General features: G+C 32.6%; 12 non-coding genes across 12 annotated transcripts; all 12 read left to right on the top strand.

Moving 5' to 3' along the window:
- The first annotated feature begins 505 nt into the window (after nt 1–505).
- On the top strand, nt 506–579 carry TRNAI-AAU (transfer RNA isoleucine (anticodon AAU)). Its single transcript has one exon. It is a non-coding gene; the product is annotated as a tRNA-Ile (tRNA).
- A 1,585-nt stretch (nt 580–2,164) lies between these two features.
- TRNAI-AAU (transfer RNA isoleucine (anticodon AAU)) lies at nt 2,165–2,238 on the top strand. The gene has a single exon. It is a non-coding gene; the product is annotated as a tRNA-Ile (tRNA).
- A 1,582-nt stretch (nt 2,239–3,820) lies between these two features.
- On the top strand, nt 3,821–3,894 carry TRNAI-AAU (transfer RNA isoleucine (anticodon AAU)). Its single transcript has one exon. It is a non-coding gene; the product is annotated as a tRNA-Ile (tRNA).
- Nucleotides 3,895–5,462: 1,568 nt separating this feature from the next.
- TRNAI-AAU (transfer RNA isoleucine (anticodon AAU)) lies at nt 5,463–5,536 on the top strand. Its single transcript has one exon. It is a non-coding gene; the product is annotated as a tRNA-Ile (tRNA).
- A 1,585-nt stretch (nt 5,537–7,121) lies between these two features.
- TRNAI-AAU (transfer RNA isoleucine (anticodon AAU)) lies at nt 7,122–7,195 on the top strand. Its single transcript has one exon. It is a non-coding gene; the product is annotated as a tRNA-Ile (tRNA).
- Nucleotides 7,196–8,780: 1,585 nt separating this feature from the next.
- On the top strand, nt 8,781–8,854 carry TRNAI-AAU (transfer RNA isoleucine (anticodon AAU)). The gene has a single exon. It is a non-coding gene; the product is annotated as a tRNA-Ile (tRNA).
- A 1,579-nt stretch (nt 8,855–10,433) lies between these two features.
- Nucleotides 10,434–10,507, top strand: TRNAI-AAU (transfer RNA isoleucine (anticodon AAU)). The gene has a single exon. It is a non-coding gene; the product is annotated as a tRNA-Ile (tRNA).
- A 1,568-nt stretch (nt 10,508–12,075) lies between these two features.
- Nucleotides 12,076–12,149, top strand: TRNAI-AAU (transfer RNA isoleucine (anticodon AAU)). The gene has a single exon. It is a non-coding gene; the product is annotated as a tRNA-Ile (tRNA).
- Nucleotides 12,150–13,740: 1,591 nt separating this feature from the next.
- Nucleotides 13,741–13,814, top strand: TRNAI-AAU (transfer RNA isoleucine (anticodon AAU)). The gene has a single exon. It is a non-coding gene; the product is annotated as a tRNA-Ile (tRNA).
- A 1,590-nt stretch (nt 13,815–15,404) lies between these two features.
- On the top strand, nt 15,405–15,478 carry TRNAI-AAU (transfer RNA isoleucine (anticodon AAU)). Its single transcript has one exon. It is a non-coding gene; the product is annotated as a tRNA-Ile (tRNA).
- Nucleotides 15,479–18,716: 3,238 nt separating this feature from the next.
- Nucleotides 18,717–18,790, top strand: TRNAI-AAU (transfer RNA isoleucine (anticodon AAU)). The gene has a single exon. It is a non-coding gene; the product is annotated as a tRNA-Ile (tRNA).
- Nucleotides 18,791–20,363: 1,573 nt separating this feature from the next.
- TRNAI-AAU (transfer RNA isoleucine (anticodon AAU)) lies at nt 20,364–20,437 on the top strand. Its single transcript has one exon. It is a non-coding gene; the product is annotated as a tRNA-Ile (tRNA).
- The last annotated feature ends 3,235 nt before the right edge of the window (nt 20,438–23,672 follow it).

Here is a 23,672-nt window from a genome sequence, read left to right as displayed (position 1 = left end):
ATGGATTGAAGTTTGTATTTTCTTAAGCTTTGCATTCCAAAATGGGCTAGCATTCTTTATTTCCAATGGGCACATTAAGCTACTTCCCCAATATATATTTTTTTGTGTTAAAAGTTATTCATACACAACTTGGTAAAACATACTAAATTTAATACATAATGGATTACATCCTGGGATTATCTTTTTCAACAATCTGTAAATTTACAATTAAAAATTGTGTATTAGATTTTTTAGATTGATTTTGCTTAGATTTGCATATACTCCTAGTCTAAATTGTCTATTTTTATACTATTACTAGATGCCTTAATCTTTGTTATTATCCTATCTAATATTTATTTTTATTTTGTAATGTGGAAAGAAACTGGAGCATTTTTATGATACCCATGCTTCAAGTGACTCTATGGCTTAAGTTTTTTTTTGAAAAATGAAATGCTATAAAAACAAAATATGATCTGTGCTTTGAGGTACATTTGCCAGTTTTGTGTTTGCTGGCAGTAGTATCTGTGGCCTGTTAGCTCAGTTGGTTAGAGTGTGGTGCTAATAACGCCAAGGTCACGGGTTCCATCCCCGTATGGGCCATTTGCTTTTCTTGATGGACAAGAATGGAATAAGCTCATCGGTGGAGTGCATGAATTCTTGAAAACATTATAGACACATATATCACAAAATCTCTTCAAATACATATCAGAAGCCAGTGGGAGTGTCATCCTTTGGCTGATGAAGATTTTTCTCTACATGGCTCAGTGACTTTTGTCTCAAATCAAGCAATATGGCATAACTAAGATATGCAAGGGCAAATTAATAAGTTATTATATTGCTGCTCAAACATAGAGGGCATTAGGTGTTACTAGAAGAAGAAGATATGTGCTCCTCTCTCATTAGTGCACACTGAAGTAAAAAAAATGGAGAATTTCTAAAGACCAGAGCACAAGTAATGGATCTCTGCATTCTTATTGCATCTTTTCTTATTTCCAAATATTTGACATACTTCTGATTTGATAAGTTTAAAAATGAGTTTAAACAAAGGACACCACTGAAGATGATGGAATTTCTATGAATTTTAAATGAAGATTTGCAATACTCATACATTGAATGAAAATGGAGCTTTGAACAAAAGGAAAATAAACAATGTTAGCTCCCACAAGATATGAACTCAGATTACTAGATTCAAAGTCCAGGGTGCTAACAATTACACCATGGAACCCTCACCTGAGCAATGGCATCTACTGAAGTGCGCTCATCTTTTAAATGCAAAGAAAAGAAATTCAATACTTTATATATATTATTTCAAGTTTCTAATAAGCTCAGGGATGCAATAGGTATTATGTAGAATATTTGTCCAAAACCAATGATAATATATAAAAAGTAACCTATTTTTTAAAGGAGAAGATAGATACTAGAAACCTAAATGCCTAGGACCAATTTCCATTGGAGCATCACCCCTTATGTTATCCTAGCATTGAATTGACAGTTTTTCTGTATTTCCATATTTGCATATCAGCCACTTACAATTGTTTCAAGCTTTATAACAGAGGACTGCCTTTTTTATAGACCAAGGATGAAAGTCTCTTGTGAGTTAAGTCTGATAATGACATCACAATTTGTAAATTAAGCTATAGTATGATTACAGAGTGTAGACTGAATAAAAAGTGCTTTCCTATGGATTGAAGTTTGTATTTTCTTAAGCTTTGCATTCCAAAATGGGCTAGCATTCTTTATTTCCAATGGGCACATTAAGCTACTTCCCCAATATATATTTTTTTGTGTTAAAAGTTATTCATACACAACTTGGTAAAACATACTAAATTTAATACATAATGGATTACATCTTGGGATTATCTTTTTCAACAATCTGTAAATTTACAATTAAAAATTGTGTATTAGATTTTTTAGATTGATTTTGCTTAGATTTGCATATACTCCTAGTCTAAATTGTCTATTTTTATACTATTACTAGATGCCTTAATCTTTGTTATTATCCTATCTAATATTTATTTTTATTTTGTAATGTGGAAAGAAACTGGAGCATTTTTATGATACCCATGCTTCAAGAGACTCTATGGCTTAAGCTTTTTTTTGAAAAATGAAATGCTATAAAAACAAAATATGATCTGTGCTTTGAGGTACATTTGCCAGTTTTGTGTTTGCTGGCAGTAATATCTGTGGCCTGTTTGCTCAGTTGGTTAGAGCGTGGCGCTAATAACGCCAAGGTCACGGGTTCGATCCCCGTATGGGCCATTTGCTTTTCTTGATGGACAAGAATGGAATAAGCTCATTGGTGGAGTGCATGAATACTTGAAAACATCATAGACACATATTTCACAAAATCTCTTCAAATACATATCAGAAGCCAGTGGGAGTGTCATCCTTTGGCTGATGAAGATTTTTCTCTACCTGGCTCAGTGACTTTTGTCTCAAATCAAGCAATATGGCATAACTAAGATATGCAAGGGCAAATTAATCAGTTATTATATTGCTGCTCAAACATAGAGGGCACTAGGTGTTACTAGAAGAAGAAGAAGATATGTGCTCCCCTCTCATTAGTGCACACTGAAGTAAAAAAAAAATGGAGAATTTCTAAAGACCAGAGCACAAGTAATGGATCTCTGCATTCTTATTGCATGTTTTCTTATTTCCAAATATTTGACATACTTCTGATTTGATAAGTTTAAAAATGAGTTTAAACAAAGGACACTACTGAAGATGATGGAATTTATATGAATTTGAAATGAAGATTTGCAATACTCATACATTGAATGAAAATGGAGCTTTGAACAAAAGGAAAATAAACAATGTAAGCTCCCACGAGATATGAACTCAGATTACTAGATTCAAAGTCCAGGGTGCTAACAATTACATCATGGAACCCTCACCTGAGCAATGGCATCTACTGAAGTGCGCTCATCTTTTAAATGCAAAGAAAAGAAATTCAATACTTTATATATATTATTTTCAAGTTTCTAATAAGCTCAGGGATGCAATAGGTATTATGTAGAATATTTGTCCAAACCCAATGATAATATATAAAAAGTAACCTATTTTTTAAAGGAGAAGATAGATACTAGAAACCTAAATGCCTAGGACCAATTTCAGTTGGAGCATCACCCCTTATGTTATCCTAGCATTGAATTGACAGTTTTTCTATATTTGCATATCAGCCACTTACAATTGTTTCAAGCTTTATAACAGAGGACTGCCTTTTTTATAGACCAAGGATGAAAGTCTCTTGTGAGTTAAGTCTGATCATGACATCACAATTTGTAAATTAAGCTATAGTATGATTACAGAGTGTAGACTGAATAAAAAGTGCTTTCCTATGGATTGAAGTTTGTATTTTCTTAAGCTTTGCATTCCAAAATGGGCTAGCATTCTTTATTTCCAATGGGCACATTAAGCTACTTCCCCAATATATATTTTTTTGTGTTAAAAGTTATTCATACACAACTTGGTAAAACATACTAAATTTAATACATAATGGATTATATCCTGGGATTATCTTTTTCAACAATCTGTAAATTTACAATTAAAAATTGTGTATTAGATTTTTTAGATTGATTTTGCTTAGATTTGCATATACTCCTTGTCTAAATTGTCTATTTTTATACTATTAGTAGATGCCTTAATCTTTGTTATTATCCTATCTAATATTTATTTTTATTTTGTAATGTGGAAAGAAACTGGAGCATTTTTATGATACCCATGCTTCAAGTGACTCTATGGCTTAAGCTTTTTTTTTAAAATGAAATGCTATAAAAACAAAATATGATCTGTGCTTTGAGGTACATTTGCCAGTTTTGTGTTTGCTTGCAGTAATATCTGTGGCCGGTTAGCTCAGTTGGTTAGAGCGTGGTGCTAATAACACCAAGGTCACGGGTTCGATCCCCGTATGGGCCATTCGCTATTCTTGATGGAATAAGCTCATCGGTGGAGTGCATGAATTCTTGAAAACATTATAGACACATATATCACAAAATCTCTTCAAATACATATCAGAAGCCAGTGGGAGTGTCATCCTTTGGCTGATGAACATTTTTCTCTACATGGCTCAGTGACTTTTGTCTCAAATCAAGCAATATGGCATAACTAAGATATGCAAGGGCAAATTAATAAGTTATTATATTGCTGCTCAAACATAGAGGGCACTAGGTGTTACTAGAAGAAGAAGATATGTGCTCCTCTCTCATTAGTGCACACTGAAGTAAAAAAAAATGGAGAATTTCTAAAGACCAGAGCACAAGTAATGGATCTCTGCATTCTTATTGCATCTTTTCTTATTTCCAAATATTTGACATACTTCTGATTTGATAAGTTTAAAATTGAGTTTAAACAAAGGACACCACTGAAGATGATGGAATTTCTATGAATTTTAAATGAAGATTTGCAATACTCATACATTGAATGAAAATGGAGCTTTGAACAAAAGGAAAATAAACAATGTTAGCTCCCACAAGATATGAACTCAGATTACTAGATTCAAAGTCCAGGGTGCTAACAATTACACCATGGAACCCTCACCTGAGCAATGGCATCTACTGAAGTGTGCTCATCTTTTAAATGCAAAGAAAAGAAATTCAATACTTTATATATATTATTTCAAGTTTCTAATAAGCTCAGGGATGCAATAGGTATTATGTAGAATATTTGTCCAAACCCAATGATAATATATAAAAAGTAACCTATTTTTTAAAGGAGAAGATAGATACTAGAAACCTAAATGCCTAGGACCAATTTCAGTTGGAGCATCACCCCTTATGTTATCCTAGCATTGAATTGACAGTTTTTCTATATTTGCATATCAGCCACTTACAATTGTTTCAAGCTTTATAACAGAGGACTGCCTTTTTTATAGACCAAGGATGAAAGTCTCTTGTGAGTTAAGTCTGATAATGACATCACAATTTGTAAATTAAGCTATAGTATGATTACAGAGTGTAGACTGAATAAAAAGTGCTTTCCTATGGATTGAAGTTTGTATTTTCTTAAGCTTTGCATTCCAAAATGGGCTAGCATTCTTTATTTCCAATGGGCACATTAAGCTACTTCCCCAATATATATTTTTTTGTGTTAAAAGTTATTCATACACAACTTGGTAAAACATACTAAATTTAATACATAATGGATTACATCTTGGGATTATCTTTTTCAACAATCTGTAAATTTACAATTAAAAATTGTGTATTAGATTTTTTAGATTGATTTTGCTTAGATTTGCATATACTCCTAGTCTAAATTGTCTATTTTTATACTATTACTAGATGCCTTAATCTTTGTTATTATCCTATCTAATATTTATTTTTATTTTGTAATGTGGAAAGAAACTGGAGCATTTTTATGAGACCCATGCTTCAAGTGACTCTATGGCTTAAGCTTTTTTTTGAAAAATGAAATGCTATAAAAACAAAATATGATCTGTGCTTTGAGGTACATTTGCCAGTTTTGTGTTTGCTGGCAGTAATATCTATGGCCTGTTTGCTCAGTTGGTTAGAGCGTGGCGCTAATAACGCCAAGGTCACGGGTTCGATCCCCGTATGGGCCATTTGCTTTTCTTGATGGACAAGAATGGAATAAGCTCATTGGTGGAGTGCATGAATACTTGAAAACATCATAGACACATATATCACAAAATCTCTTCAAATACATATCAGAAGCCAGTGGGAGTGTCATCCTTTGGCTGATGAAGATTTTTCTCTACCTGGCTCAGTGACTTTTGTCTCAAATCAAGCAATATGGCATAACTAAGATATGCAAGGGCAAATTAATCAGTTATTATATTGCTGCTCAAACATAGAGGGCACTAGGTGTTACTAGAAGAAGAAGAAGAAGATATGTGCTCCCCTCTCATTAGTGCACACTGAAGTAAAAAAAAAATGGAGAATTTCTAAAGACCAGAGCACAAGTAATGGATCTCTGCATTCTTATTGCATGTTTTCTTATTTCCAAATATTTGACATACTTCTGATTTGATAAGTTTAAAAATGAGTTTAAACAAAGGACACTACTGAAGATGATGGAATTTATATGAATTTTAAATGGAGATTTGCAATACTCATACATTGAATGAAAATGGAGCTTTGAACAAAAGGAAAATAAACAATGTTAGCTCCCACGAGATATGAACTCAGATGACTAGATTCAAAGTACAGGGTGCTAACAATTACACCATGGAACCCTCACCTGAGCAATGGCATCTACTGAAGTGCACTCATCTTTTAAATGCAAAGAAAAAAAATTCAATACTTTATATATATTATTTCAAGTTTCTAATAAGCTCAGGGATGCAATAGGTATTATGTTGAATATTTGTCCAAAACCAATGATAATATATAAAAAGTAACCTATTTTTTAAAGGAGAAGATAGATACTAGAAACCTAAATGCCTAGGACCAATTTCAGTTGGAGCATCACCCCTTATGTTATCCTAGCATTGAATTGACAGTTTTTCTATATTTGCATATCAGCCACTTACAATTGTTTCAAGCTTTATAACAGAGGACTGCCTTTTTTATAGACCAAGGATGAAAGTCTCTTGTGAGTTAAGTCTGATAATGACATCACAATTTGTAAATTAAGCTATAGTATGATTACAGAGTGTAGACTGAATAAAAAGTGCTTTCCTATGGATTGAAGTTTGTATTTTCTTAAGCTTTGCATTCCAAAATGGGCTAGCATTCTTTATTTCCAATGGGCACATTAAGCTACTTCCCCAATATATATTTTTTTGTGTTAAAAGTTATTCATACACAACTTGGTAAAACATACTAAATTTAATACATAATGGATTACATCCTGGGATTATCTTTTTCAACAATCTGTAAATTTACAATTAAAAATTGTGTATTAGATTTTTTAGATTGATTTTGCTTAGATTTGCATATACTCCTAGTCTAAATTGTCTATTTTTATACTATTACTAGATGCCTTAATCTTTGTTATTATCCTATCTAATATTTATTTTTATTTTGTAATGTGGAAAGAAACTGGAGCATTTTTATGATACCCGTGCTTCAAGTGACTCTATGGCTTAAGCTTTTTTTTGAAAAATGAAATGCTATAAAAACAAAATATGATCTGTGCTTTGAGGTACATTTGCCAGTTTTGTGTTTGCTGGCAGTAGTATCTGTGGCCTGTTAGCTCAGTTGGTTAGAGTGTGGTGCTAATAATGCCAAGGTCACGGGTTCCATCCCCGTATGGGCCATTTGCTTTTCTTGATGGACAAGAATGGAATAAGCTCATCGGTGGAGTGCATGAATTCTTGAAAACATTATAGACACATATATCACAAAATCTCTTCAAATACATATCAGAAGCCAGTGGGAGTGTCATCCTTTGGCTGATGAAGATTTTTCTCTACATGGCTCAGTGACTTTTGTCTCAAATCAAGCAATATGGCATAACTAAGATATGCAAGGGCAAATTAATAAGTTATTATATTGCTGCTCAAACATAGAGGGCATTAGGTGTTACTAGAAGAAGAAGATATGTGCTCCTCTCTCATTAGTGCACACTGAAGTAAAAAAAATGGAGAATTTCTAAAGACCAGAGCACAAGTAATGGATCTCTGCATTCTTATTGCATCTTTTCTTATTTCCAAATATTTGACATACTTCTGATTTGATAAGTTTAAAAATGAGTTTAAACAAAGGACACCACTGAAGATGATGGAATTTCTATGAATTTTAAATGAAGATTTGCAATACTCATACATTGAATGAAAATGGAGCTTTGAACAAAAGGAAAATAAACAATGTTAGCTCCCACAAGATATGAACTCAGATTACTAGATTCAAAGTCCAGGGTGCTAACAATTACACCATGGAACCCTCACCTGAGCAATGGCATCTACTGAAGTGCGCTCATCTTTTAAATGCAAAGAAAAGAAATTCAATACTTTATATATATTATTTCAAGTTTCTAATAAGCTCAGGGATGCAATAGGTATTATGTAGAATATTTGTCCAAAACCAATGATAATATATAAAAAGTAACCTATTTTTTAAAGGAGAAGATAGATACTAGAAACCTAAATGCCTAGGACCAATTTCAGTTGGAGCATCACCCCTTATGTTATCCTAGCATTGAATTGACAGTTTTTCTGTATTTCCATATTTGCATATCAGCCACTTACAATTGTTTCAAGCTTTATAACAGAGGACTGCCTTTTTTATAGACCAAGGATGAAAGTCTCTTGTGAGTTAAGTCTGATAATGACATCACAATTTGTAAATTAAGCTATAGTATGATTACAGAGTGTAGACTGAATAAAAAGTGCTTTCCTATGGATTGAAGTTTGTATTTTCTTAAGCTTTGCATTCCAAAATGGGCTAGCATTCTTTATTTCCAATGGGCACATTAAGCTACTTCCCCAATATATATTTTTTTGTGTTAAAAGTTATTCATACACAACTTGGTAAAACATACTAAATTTAATACATAATGGATTACATCTTGGGATTATCTTTTTCAACAATCTGTAAATTTACAATTAAAAATTGTGTATTAGATTTTTTAGATTGATTTTGCTTAGATTTGCATATACTCCTAGTCTAAATTGTCTATTTTTATACTATTACTAGATGCCTTAATCTTTGTTATTATCCTATCTAATATTTATTTTTATTTTGTAATGTGGAAAGAAACTGGAGCATTTTTATGATACCCATGCTTCAAGAGACTCTATGGCTTAAGCTTTTTTTTGAAAAATGAAATGCTATAAAAACAAAATATGATCTGTGCTTTGAGGTACATTTGCCAGTTTTGTGTTTGCTGGCAGTAATATCTGTGGCCTGTTTGCTCAGTTGGTTAGAGCGTGGCGCTAATAACGCCAAGGTCACGGGTTCGATCCCCATATGGGCCATTTGCTTTTCTTGATGGACAAGAATGGAATAAGCTCATTGGTGGAGTGCATGAATACTTGAAAACATCATAGACACATATATCACAAAATCTCTTCAAATACATATCAGAAGCCAGTGGGAGTGTCATCCTTTGGCTGATGAAGATTTTTCTCTACCTGGCTCAGTGACTTTTGTCTCAAATCAAGCAATATGGCATAACTAAGATATGCAAGGGCAAATTAATCAGTTATTATATTGCTGCTCAAACATAGAGGGCACTAGGTGTTACTAGAATAAGAAGAAAATATGAGCTCCCCTCTCATTAGTGCACACTGAAGTAAAAAAAATGGAGAATTTCTAAAGACCAGAGCACAAGTAATGGATCTCTGCATTCTTATTGCATGTTTTCTTATTTCCAAATATTTGACATACTTCTGATTTGATAAGTTTAAAAATGAGTTTAAACAAAGGACACTACTGAAGATGATGGAATTTATATGAATTTGAAATGAAGATTTGCAATACTCATACATTGAATGAAAATGGAGCTTTGAACAAAAGGAAAATAAACAATGTAAGCTCCCACGAGATATGAACTCAGATTACTAGATTCAAAGTCCAGGGTGCTAACAATTACATCATGGAACCCTCACCTGAGCAATGGCATCTACTGAAGTGCGCTCATCTTTTAAATGCAAAGAAAAGAAATTCAATACTTTATATATATTATTTCAAGTTTCTAATAAGCTCAGGGATGCAATAGGTATTATGTAGAATATTTGTCCAAACCCAATGATAATATATAAAAAGTAACCTATTTTTTAAAGGAGAAGATAGATACTAGAAACCTAAATGCCTAGGACCAATTTCAGTTGGAGCATCACCCCTTATGTTATCCTAGCATTGAATTGACAGTTTTTCTATATTTGCATATCAGCCACTTACAATTGTTTCAAGCTTTATAACAGAGGACTGCCTTTTTTATAGACCAAGGATGAAAGTCTCTTGTGAGTTAAGTCTGATCATGACATCACAATTTGTAAATTAAGCTATAGTATGATTACAGAGTGTAGACTGAATAAAAAGTGCTTTCCTATGGATTGAAGTTTGTATTTTCTTAAGCTTTGCATTCCAAAATGGGCTAGCATTCTTTATTTCCAATGGGCACATTAAGCTACTTCCCCAATATATATTTTTTTGTGTTAAAAGTTATTCATACACAACTTGGTAAAACATACTAAATTTAATACATAATGGATTATATCCTGGGATTATCTTTTTCAACAATCTGTAAATTTACAATTAAAAATTGTGTATTAGATTTTTTAGATTGATTTTGCTTAGATTTGCATATACTCCTTGTCTAAATTGTCTATTTTTATACTATTAGTAGATGCCTTAATCTTTGTTATTATCCTATCTAATATTTATTTTTATTTTGTAATGTGGAAAGAAACTGGAGCATTTTTATGATACCCATGCTTCAAGTGACTCTATGGCTTAAGCTTTTTTTTTAAAATGAAATGCTATAAAAACAAAATATGATCTGTGCTTTGAGGTACATTTGCCAGTTTTGTGTTTGCTTGCAGTAATATCTGTGGCCGGTTAGCTCAGTTGGTTAGAGCGTGGTGCTAATAACACCAAGGTCACGGGTTCGATCCCCGTATGGGCCATTCGCTATTCTTGATGGAATAAGCTCATCGGTGGAGTGCATGAATTCTTGAAAACATTATAGACACATATATCACAAAATCTCTTCAAATACATATCAGAAGCCAGTGGGAGTGTCATCCTTTGGCTGATGAACATTTTTCTCTACATGGCTCAGTGACTTTTGTCTCAAATCAAGCAATATGGCATAACTAAGATATGCAAGGGCAAATTAATAAGTTATTATATTGCTGCTCAAACATAGAGGGCACTAGGTGTTACTAGAAGAAGAAGATATGTGCTCCTCTCTCATTAGTGCACACTGAAGGAAAAAAAAATGGAGAATTTCTAAAGACCAGAGCACAAGTAATGGATCTCTGCATTCTTATTGCATCTTTTCTTATTTCCAAATATTTGACATACTTCTGATTTGATAAGTTTAAAATTGAGTTTAAACAAAGGACACCACTGAAGATGATGGAATTTCTATGAATTTTAAATGAAGATTTGCAATACTCATACATTGAATGAAAATGGAGCTTTGAACAAAAGGAAAATAAACAATGTTAGCTCCCACAAGATATGAACTCAGATTACTAGATTCAAAGTCCAGGGTGCTAACAATTACACCATGGAACCCTCACCTGAGCAATGGCATCTACTGAAGTGCGCTCATCTTTTAAATGCAAAGAAAAGAAATTCAATACTTTATATATATTATTTCAAGTTTCTAATAAGCTCAGGGATGCAATAGGTATTATGTAGAATATTTGTCCAAACCCAATGATAATATATAAAAAGTAACCTATTTTTTAAAGGAGAAGATAGATACTAGAAACCTAAATGCCTAGGACCAATTTCAGTTGGAGCATCACCCCTTATGTTAGCCTAGCATTGAATTGACAGTTTTTCTATATTTGCATATCAGCCACTTACAATTGTTTCAAGCTTTATAACAGAGGACTGCCTTTTTTATAGACCAAGGATGAAAGTCTCTTGTGAGTTAAGTCTGATAATGACATCACAATTTGTAAATTAAGCTATAGTATGATTACAGAGTGTAGACTGAATAAAAAGTGCTTTCCTATGGATTGAAGTTTGTATTTTCTTAAGCTTTGCATTCCAAAATGGGCTAGCATTCTTTATTTCCAATGGGCACATTAAGCTACTTCCCCAATATATATTTTTTTGTGTTAAAAGTTATTCATACACAACTTGGTAAAACATACTAAATTTAATACATAATGGATTACATCTTGGGATTATCTTTTTCAACAATCTGTAAATTTACAATTAAAAATTGTGTATTAGATTTTTTAGATTGATTTTGCTTAGATTTGCATATACTCCTAGTCTAAATTGTCTATTTTTATACTATTACTAGATGCCTTAATCTTTGTTATTATCCTATCTAATATTTATTTTTATTTTGTAATGTGGAAAGAAACTGGAGCATTTTTATGAGACCCATGCTTCAAGTGACTCTATGGCTTAAGCTTTTTTTTTAAAAATGAAATGCTATAAAAACAAAATATGATCTGTGCTTTGAGGTACATTTGCCAGTTTTGTGTTTGCTGGCAGTAATATCTGTGGCCTGTTTGCTCAGTTGGTTAGAGCGTGGCGCTAATAACGCCAAGGTCACGGGTTCGATCCCCGTATGGGCCATTTGCTTTTCTTGATGGACAAGAATGGAATAAGCTCATTGGTGGAGTGCATGAATACTTGAAAACATCATAGACACATATATCACAAAATCTCTTCAAATACATATCAGAAGCCAGTGGGAGTGTCATCCTTTGGCTGATGAAGATTTTTCTCTACCTGGCTCAGTGACTTTTGTCTCAAATCAAGCAATATGGCATAACTAAGATATGCAAGGGCAAATTAATCAGTTATTATATTGCTGCTCAAACATAGAGGGCACTAGGTGTTACTAGAAGAAGAAGAAGAAGAAGAAGATATGTGCTCCCCTCTCATTAGTGCACACTGAAGTAAAAAAAAAATGGAGAATTTCTAAAGACCAGAGCACAAGTAATGGATCTCTGCATTCTTATTGCATGTTTTCTTATTTCCAAATATTTGACATACTTCTGATTTGATAAGTTTAAAAATGAGTTTAAACAAAGGACACTACTGAAGATGATGGAATTTATATGAATTTTAAATGGAGATTTGCAATACTCATACATTGAATGAAAATGGAGCTTTGAACAAAAGGAAAATAAACAATGTTAGCTCCCACGAGATATGAACTCAGATGACTAGATTCAAAGTACAGGGTGCTAACAATTACACCATGGAACCCTCACCTGAGCAATGGCATCTACTGAAGTGCACTCATCTTTTAAATGCAAAGAAAAAAAATTCAATACTTTATATATATTATTTCAAGTTTCTAATAAGCTCAGGGATGCAATAGGTATTATGTTGAATATTTGTCCAAAACCAATGATAATATATAAAAAGTAACCTATTTTTTAAAGGAGAAGATAGATACTAGAAACCTAAATGCCTAGGACCAATTTCAGTTGGAGCATCACCCCTTATGTTATCCTAGCATTGAATTGACAGTTTTTCTATATTTGCATATCAGCCACTTACAATTGTTTCAAGCTTTATAACAGAGGACTGCCTTTTTTATAGACCAAGGATGAAAGTCTCTTGTGAGATAAGTCTGATAATGACATCACAATTTGTAAATTAAGCTATAGTATGATTACAGAGTGTAGACTGAATAAAAAGTGCTTTCCTATGGATTGAAGTTTGTATTTTCTTAAGCATTGCATTCCAAAATGGGCTAGCATTCTTTATTTCCAATGGGCACATTAAGCTACTTCCCCAATATATATTTTTTTGTGTTAAAAGTTATTCATACACAACTTGGTAAAACATACTAAATTTAATACATAATGGATTACATCCTGGGATTATCTTTTTCAACAATCTGTAAATTTACAATTAAAAATTGTGTATTAGATTTTTTAGATTGATTTTGCTTAGATTTGCATATACTCCTAGTCTAAATTGTCTATTTTTATACTATTACTAGATGCCTTAATCTTTGTTATTATCCTATCTAATATTTATTTTTATTTTGTAATGTGGAAAAAAACTGGAGCATTTTTATGATACCCATGCTTCAAGTGACTCTATGGCTTAAGCTTTTTTTTGAAAAATGAAATGCTATAAAAGCAAAATATGATCTGTGCTTTGAGGTACATTTGCCAGTTTTGTGTTTGCTGGCAGTAGTATCTGTGGCCTGTTAGCTCAGTTGGTTAGAGTGTGGTGCTAATAACGCCAAGGTCACGGGTTCGATCCCCGTATGGGCCATTTGCTTTTCTTGATGGACAAGAATGGAATAAGCTCATCGGTGGAGTGCATGAATTCTTGAAAACATTATAGACACATATATCACAAAATCTCTTCAAATACATATCAGAAGCCAGTGGGAGTGTCATCCTTTGGCTGATGAAGATTTTTCTCTACATGGCTCAGTGACTTTTGTCTCAAATCAAGCAATATGGCATAACTAAGATATGCAAGGGCAAATTAATCAGTTATTATATTGCTGCTCAAACATAGAGGGCACTAGGTGTTACTAGAAGAAGAAGAAGAAGATATGTGCTCCCCTCTCATTAGTGCACACTGAAGTAAAAAAAAATGGAGAATTTCTAAAGACCAGAGCACAAGTAATGGATCTCTGCATTCTTATTGCATATTTTCTTATTTCCAAATATTTGACATACTTCTGATTTGATAAGTTTAAAAATGAGTTTAAACAAAGGACACCACTGAAGATGATGGAATTTATATGAATTTTAAATGAAGATTTGCAATACTCATACATTGAATGAAAATGGAGCTTTGAACAAAAGGAAAATAAACAATGTTAGCTCCCACGAGATATGAACTCAGATGACTAGATTCAAAGTCCAGGGTGCTAACAATTACACCATGGAACCCTCACCTGAGCAATGGCATCTACTGAAGTGCGCTCATCTTTTAAATGCAAAGAAAAGAAATTCAATACTTTATATATATTATTTCAAGTTTCTAATAAGCTCAGGAATGCAATAGGTATTATGTAGAATATTTGTCCAAACCCAATGATAATATATAAAAAGTAAACTATTTTTTAAAGGAGAAGATAGATACTAGAAACCTAAATGCCTAGGACCAATTTCAGTTGGAGCATCACCCCTTATGTTATCCTAGCATTGAATTGACAGTTTTTCTGTATTTCCATATTTGCATATCAGCCACTTACAATTGTTTCAAGCTTTATAACAGAGGACTGCCTTTTTTATAGACCAAGGATGAAAGTCTCTTGTGATTTAAGTCTGATAATGACATCACAATTTGTAAATTTTGCTATAGTATGATTAGAGTGTAGACTGAATAAAAAGTGCTTTCCTATGGATTGAAGTTTGTATTTTCTTAAGCTTTGCATTCCAAAATGGGCTAGCATTCTTTATTTCCAATGGCCACATTAAGCTACTTCCCCAATATATATTTTTTTGTGTTATAAGTTATTCATACACAACTTGGTAAAACATACTAAATTTAATACATAATGGATTACATCCTGGGATTATCTTTTTCAACAATCTGTAAATTTACAATTAAAAATTGTGTATTAGATTTTTTAGATTGATTTTGCTTAGATTTGCATATACTCCTTGTCTAAATTGTCTATTTTTATACTATTAGTAGATGCCTTAATCTTTGTTATTATCCTATCTAATATTTATTTTTATTTTGAAATGTGGAAAGAAACTGGAGCATTTTTATGATACCCATGCTTCAAGTGACTCTATGGCTTAAGCTTTTTTTTGAAAAATGAAATGCTATAAAAACAAAATATGATCTGTGCTTTGAGGTACATTTGCCAGTTTTGTGTTTGCTGGCAGTAATATCTGTGGCCTGTTTGCTCAGTTGGTTAGAGCGTGGCGCTAATAACACCAAGGTCACGGGTTCGATCCCCGTATGGGCCATTTGCTATTCTTGATGGAATAAGCTCATCGGTGGAGTGCATTAATTCTTGAAAACCTCATAGACACATATATCACAAAATCTCTTCAAATACATATCAGAAGCCAATGGGAGTGTCATCCTTTGGCTGATGAAGGTTTTTCTCTACATGGTTCAGTGACTTTTGTCTCAAATCAAGCAATATGGCATAACTAAGATATGCAAGGGCAAATTAATCAGTTATTATATTGCTGCTCAAACATAGAGGGCACTAGGTGTTACTAGAAGAAGAAATGTGCTCCTCTCTCATTAGTGCACACTGAAGTAAAAAAAATTGAGAATTTCTAAAGACCAGAGCACAAGTAATGGATCTCTGCATTCTTATTGCATCTTTTCTTATTTCCAAATATTTGACATACTTCTGATTTGATAAGTTTAAAAATGAGTTTAAACAAAGGACACCACTGAAGATGATGGAATTTATATGAATTTTAAATGAAGATTTGCAATACTCATACATTGAATGAAAATGGAGCTTTGAACAAAAGGAAAATAAACAATGTTAGCTCCCACGAGATATGAACTCAGATTACTAGATTCAAAGTCCAGGGTGCTAACAATTACACCATGGAACCCTCACCTGAGCAATGGCATCTACTGAAGTGCGCTCATCTTTTAAATGCAAAGAAAAGAAATTCAATACTTTATATATATTATTTCAAGTTTCTAATAAGCTCAGGGATGCAATAGGTATTATGTAGAATATTTGTCCAAACCCAATGATAATATATAAAAAATAACCTATTTTTTTAAGGAGAAGATAGATACTAGAAACCTAAATGCCTAGGACCAATTTCAGTTGGAGCATCACCCCTTATGTTATCCTAGCATTGAATTGACAGTTTTTCTGTATTTCCATATTTGCATATCAGCCACTTACAATTGTTTCAAGCTTTATAACAGAGGACTGCCTTTTTTATAGACCAAGGATGAAAGTCTCTTGTGAGTTAAGTCTGATCATGACATCACAGTTTGTAAATTAAGCTATAGTATGATTACAGAGTGTAGACTGAATAAAAAGTGCTTTCCTATGGATTGAAGTTTGTATTTTCTTAAGCTTTGCATTCCAAAATGGGCTAGCATTCTTTATTTCCAATGGGCACATTAAGCTACTTCCCCAATATATATTTTTTTGTGTTAAAAGTTATTCATACACAACTTGGTAAAACATACTAAATTTAATACATAATGGATTACATCCTGGGATTATCTTTTTCAACAATCTGTAAATTTACAATTAAAAATTGTGTATTAGATTTTTTAGATTGATTTTGCTTAGATTTGCAAATACTCCTAGTCTAAATTGTCTATTTTTATACTATTACTAGATGCCTTAATCTTTGTTATTATCCTATCTAATATTTATTTTTATTTTGAAATGTGGAAAGAAACTGGAGCATTTTTATGATACTCATGCTTCAAGTGACTCTATGGCTTAAGCTTTTTTTTGAAAAATGAAATGCTATAAAAACAAAATATGATCTGTGCTTTGAGGTACATTTGCCAGTTTTGTGTTTGCTTGCAGTAATATCTGTGGCCATTTAGCTCAGTTGGTTAGAGGGTGGTGCTAATAACGCAAAGCTCACGGGTTTGATCCCCGTATGGGCCATTTGCTTTTCTTGATGGACAAGAATGGAATAAGCTCATCGGTGGAGTGCATGAACACTTGAAAACATCATAGACACATATATCACAAAATCTCTTCAAATACATATCAGAAGCCAGTGGGAGTGTCATCCTTTGGCTGATGAAGATTTTTCTCTACATGGCTCAGTGACTTTTGTCTCAAATCAAGCAATATGGCATAACTAAGATATGCAAGGGCAAATTAATCAGTTATTATATTGCTGCTCAAACATAGAGGGCACTAGGTGTTACTAGAAGAAGAAGAAAATATGTGCTCCCCTCTCATTAGTGCACACTGAAGTAAAAAAAAAATGGAGAATTTCTAAAGACCATAGCACAATTAATGGATCTCTGCATTCTTATTGCATCTTTTCTTATTTCCAAATATTGGACATACTTCTGATTTGATAAGTTTAAAAATGAGTTTAAACAAAGGACACCACTGAAGATGATGGAATTTATATGAATTTTAAATGGAGATTTGCAACACTCATACATTGAATGAAAATGGAGCTTTGAACAAAAGGAAAATAAACAATGTTAGCTCCCACGAGATATGAACTCAGATGACTAGATTCAAAGTCCAGGGTGCTAACAATTACACCATGGAACCCTCACCTGAGCAATGGCATCTACTGAAGTGCACTCATCTTTTAAATGCAAAGAAAATAAATTCAATACTTTATATATATTATTTCAAGTTTCTAATAAGCTCAGGGATGCAATAGGTATTATGTAGAATATTTGTCCAAAACCAATGATAATATATAAAAAGTAACCTATTTTTTAAAGGAGAAGATAGATACTAGAAACCTAAATGCCTAGGACCAATTTCAGTTGGAGCATCACCCCTTATGTTATCCTAGCATTGAATTGACAGTTTTTCTGTATTTCCATATTTGCATATCAGCCACTTACAATTGTTTCAAGCTTTATAACAGAGGACTGCCTTTTTTAATAGACCAAGGATGAAAGTCTCTTGTGAGTTAAGTCTGATAATGACATCACAATTTGTAAATTAAGCTATAGTATGATTACAGAGTGTAGACTGAATAAAAAGTGCTTTCCTATGGATTGAAGTTTGTATTTTCTTAAGCTTTGCATTCCAAAATGGGCTAGCATTCTTTATTTCCAATGGGCACATTAAGCTACTTCCCCAATATATATTTTTTTGTGTTAAAAGTTATTCATACACAACTTGGTAAAACATACTAAATTTAATACATAATGGATTACATCCTGGGATTATCTTTTTCAACAATCTGTAAATTTACAATTAAAAATTGTGTATTAGATTTTTTAGATTGATTTTGCTTAGATTTTCATATACTCCTTGTCTAAATTGTCTATTTTTATACTATTAGTAGATGCCTTAATCTTTGTTATTATCCTATCTAATATTTATTTTTATTTTGTAATGTGGAAAGAAACTGGAGCATTTTTATGATACCCATGCTTCAAGTGACTCTATGGCTTAAGCTTTTTTTTTTAAAAATGAAATGCTATAAAAACTAAATATGATCTGTGCTTTGAGGTACATTTGCCAGTTTTGTGCTTGCTTGCAGTAATATCTGTGGCCGTTTAGCTCAGTTGGTTAGAGGGTGGTGCTAATAACGTAAAGGTCACGGGTTCGATCCCCGTATGGGCCATTTGCTATTCTTGATGGAATAAGCTCATCGGTGGAGTGCATGAATTCTTGAAAACATTATAGACACATATATCACAAAATCTCTTCAAATACATATCAGAAGCCAGTGGGAGTGTCATCCTTTGGCTGATGAAGATTTTTCTCTACATGGCTCAGTGACTTTTGTCTCAAATCAAGCAATATGGCATAACTAAGATATGCAAGGGCAAATTAATCAGTTATTATATTGCTGCTCAAACATAGAGGGCACTAGGTGTTACTAGAAGAAGAAGATATGTGCTCCTCTCTCATTAGTGCACACTGAAGTAAAAAAAATGGAGAATTTCTAAAGACCAGAGCACAAGTAATGGATCTCTGCATTCTTATTGCATCTTTTCTTATTTCCAAATATTTGACATACTTCTGATTTGATAAGTTTAAAAATGAGTTTAAACAAAGGACACCACTGAAGATGATGGAATTTATATGAATTTTAAATGAAGATTTGCAATACTCATACATTGAATGAAAATGGAGCTTTGAACAAAAGGAAAATAAACAATGTTAGCTCCCACGAGATATGAACTCAGATGACTAGATTCAAAGTCCAGGGTGCTAACAATTACACCATGGAACCCTCACCTGAGCAATGGCATCTACTGAAGTGCGCTCATCTTTTAAATGCAAAGAAAAGAAATTCAATACTTTATATATATTATTTCAAGTTTCTAATAAGCTCAGGGATGCAATAGGTATTATGTAGAATATTTGTCCAAACCCAATGATAATATATAAAAAGTAACCTATTTTTTAAAGGAGAAGATAGATACTAGAAACCTAAATGCCTAGGACCAATTTCAGTTGGAGCATCACCCCTTATGTTATCCTAGCATTGAATTGACAGTTTTTCTGTATTTCCATATTTGCATATCAGCCACTTACAATTGTTTCAAGCTTTATAACAGAGGACTGCCTTTTTTATAGACCAAGGATGAAAGTCTCTTGTGAGTTAAGTCTGATAATGACATCACAATTTGTAAATTAAGCTATAGTATGATTAGAGTGTAGACTGAATAAAAAGTGCTTTCCTATGGATTGAAGTTTGTATTTTCTTAAGCTTTGCATTCCAAAATGGGCTAGCATTCTTTATTTCCAAAGGCCACATTAAGCTACTTCCCCAATATATATTTTTTTGTGTTATAAGTTATTCATACACAACTTGGTAAAACATACTAAATTTAATACATAATGGATTACATCCTGGGATTATCTTTTTCAACAATTTGTAAATTTACAATTAAAAATTGTGTATTAGATTTTTTAGATTGATTTTGCTTAGATTTGCATATACTCCTTGTCTAAATTGTCTATTTTTATACTATTAGTAGATGCCTTAATCTTTGTTATTATCCTATCTAATATTTATTTTTATTTTGTAATGTGGAAAGAAACTGGAGCATTTTTATGATACCCATGCTTCAAGTGACTCTATGGCTTAAGCTTTTTTTTGAAAAATGAAATGCTGTAAAAACAAAATATGATCTGTGCTTTGAGGTACATTTGCCAGTTTTGTGTTTGCTTGCAGTAATATCTGTGGCCGTTTAGCTCAGTTGGTTAGAGGGTGGTGCTAATAACGTAAAGGTCACGGGTTCGATCCCCGTATGGGCCATTTGCTTTTCTTGATGGACAAGAATGGAATAAGCTCATCGGTGGAGTGCATGAACACTTGAAAACATCATAGACACATATATCACAAAATCTCTTCAAATACATATCAGAAGCCAGTGGGAGTGTCATCCTTTGGCTGATGAAGATTTTTCTCTACATGGCTCAGTGACTTTTGTCTCAAATCAAGCAATATGGCATAACTAAGATATGCAAGGGCAAATTAATCAGTTATTATATTGCTGCTCAAACATAGAGGGCACTAGGTGTTACTAGAAGAAGAAGAAGATATGTGCTCCCCTCTCATTAGTGCACACTGAAGTAAAAAAAATTGAGAATTTCTAAAGACCAGAGCACAAGTAATGGATCTCTGCATTCTTATTGCATCTTTTCTTATTTCCAAATATTTGACATACTACTGATTTGATAAGTTTAAAAATGAGTTTAAACAAAGGACACCACTGAAGATGATGGAATTTATATGAATTTTAAATGAAGATTTGCAATACTCATACATTGAATGAAAATGGAGCTTTGAACAAAAGGAAAATAAACAATGTTAGCTCCCACGAGATATGAACTCAGATGACTAGATTCAAAGTCCAGGGTGCTAACAATTACACCATGGAACCCTCACCTGAGCAATGGCATCTACTGAAGTGCGCTCATCTTTTAAATGCAAAGAAAAGAAATTCAATACTTTATATATATTATTTCAAGTTTCTAATAAGCTCAGGGATGCAATAGGTATTATGTAGAATATTTGTCCAAACCCAATGATAATATATAAAAAGTAACCTATTTTTTAAAGGAGAAGATAGATACTAGAAACCTAAATGCCTAGGACCAATTTCAGTTGGAGCATCACCCCTTATGTTATCCTAGCATTGAATTGACAGTTTTTCTGTATTTCCTTATTTGCATATCAGCCACTTACAATTGTTTCAAGCTTTATAACAGAGGACTGCCTTTTTTATAGACCAAGGATAAAAGTCTCTAGTGAGTTAAGTCTGATAATGACATCACAATTTGTAAATTAAGCTATAGTATGATTAGAGTGTAGACTGAATAAAAATTGCTTTCCTATGGATTGAAGTTTGTATTTTCTTAAGCTTTGCATTCCAAAATGGGCTAGCATTCTTTATTTCCAATGGGCACATTAAGCTACTTCCCCAATATATATTTTTTTGTGTTAAAAGTTATTCATACACAACTTGGTAAAACATACTAAATTTAATACATAATAGATTACATCCTGGGATTATCTTTTTCAACAATTTGTAAATTTACAATTAAAAATTGTGTATTAGATTTTTTAGATTGATTTTGCTTAGATTTGCATATACTCCTTGTCTAAATTGTCTATTTTTATACTATTAGTAGATGCCTTAATCTTTGTTATTATCCTATCTAATATTTATTTTTATTTTGTAATGTGAAAAGAAACTGGAGCATTTTTATGATACCCATGCTTCAAGTGACTCTATGGCTTAAGCTTTTTTTTGAAAAATGAAATGCTATAAAAACAAAATATGATCTGTGCTTTGAGGTACATTTGCCAGTTTTGTGTTTGCTTGCAGTAATATCTGTGGCCGTTTAGCTCAGTTGGTTAGAGGGTGGTGCTATTAACGCAAAGGTCACGGGTTCGATCCCCGTATGGGCCATTTGCTTTTCTTGATGGACAAGAATGGAATAAGCTCATCGGTGGAGTGCATGAACACTTGAAAACATCATAGACACATATATCACAAAATCTCTTCAAATACATATCAGAAGCCAGTGGGAGTGTCATCCTTTGGCTGATGAAGATTTTTCTCTACATGGCTCAGTGACTTTTGTCTCAAATCAAGCAATATGGCATAACTAAGATATGCAAGGGCAAATTAATCAGTTATTATATTGCTGCTCAAACATAGAGGGCACTAGGTGTTACTAGAAGAAGAAGAAGATATGTGCTCCCCTCTCATTAGTGCACACTGAAGTAAAAAAAATGGAGAATTTCTAAAGACCAGAGCACAAGTAATGGATCTCTGCATTCTTATTGCATATTTTCTTATTTCCAAATATTTGACATACTTCTGATTTGATAAGTTTAAAAATGAGTTTAAACAAAGGACACCACTGAAGATGATGGAATTTATATGAATTTTAAATGAAGATTTGCAATACTCATACATTGAATGAAAATGGAGCTTTGAACAAAAGGAAAATAAACAATGTTAGCTCCCACGAGATATGAACTCAGATGACTAGATTCAAAGTCCAGGGTGCTAACAATTACACCATGGAACCCTCACCTGAGCAATGGCATCTACTGAAGTGCGCTCATCTTTTAAATGCAAAGAAAAGAAATTCAATACTTTATATATATTATTTCAAGTTTCTAATAAGCTCAGGAATGCAATAGGTATTATGTAGAATATTTGTCCAAACCCAATGATAATATATAAAAAGTAAACTATTTTTTAAAGGAGAAGATAGATACTAGAAACCTAAATGCCTAGGACCAATTTCAGTTGGAGCATCACCCCTTATGTTATCCTAGCATTGAATTTACAGTTTTTCTGTATTTCCATATTTGCATATCAGCCACTTACAATTGTTTCAAGCTTTATAACAGAGGACTGCCTTTTTTATAGACCAAGGATGAAAGTCTCTTGTGATTTAAGTCTAATAATGACATCACAATTTGTAAATTTTGCTATAGTATGATTAGAGTGTAGACTGAATAAAAAGTGCTTTCCTATGGATTGAAGTTTGTATTTTCTTAAGCTTTGCATTCCAAAATGGGCTAGCATTCTTTATTTCCAATGGCCACATTAAGCTACTTCCCCAATATATATATTTTTGTGTTATAAGTTATTCATACACAACTTGGTAAAACATACTAAATTTAATACATAATGGATTACATCCTGGGATTATCTTTTTCAACAATCTGTAAATTTACAATTAAAAATTGTGTATTAGATTTTTTAGATTGATTTTGCTTAGATTTGCATATACTCCTTGTCTAAATTGTCTATTTTTATACTATTAGTAGATGCCTTAATCTTTGTTATTATCCTATCTAATATTTATTTTTATTTTGAAATGTGGAAAGAAACTGGAGCATTTTTATGATACCCATGCTTCAAGTGACTCTATGGCTTAAGCTTTTTTTTGAAAAATGAAATGCTATAAAAACAAAATATGATCTGTGCTTTGAGGTACATTTGCCAGTTTTGTGTTTGCTTGCA

The sequence above is a fragment of the Pseudophryne corroboree genome, chromosome 11, assembly GCF_028390025.1.
Source record: "Pseudophryne corroboree isolate aPseCor3 chromosome 11, aPseCor3.hap2, whole genome shotgun sequence".
NCBI classification, from domain to species: domain Eukaryota; kingdom Metazoa; phylum Chordata; class Amphibia; order Anura; family Myobatrachidae; genus Pseudophryne; species Pseudophryne corroboree.
Note: the sequence above shows the minus strand (reverse complement) of the source record. Positions and strands in the feature narration are given on the sequence as shown.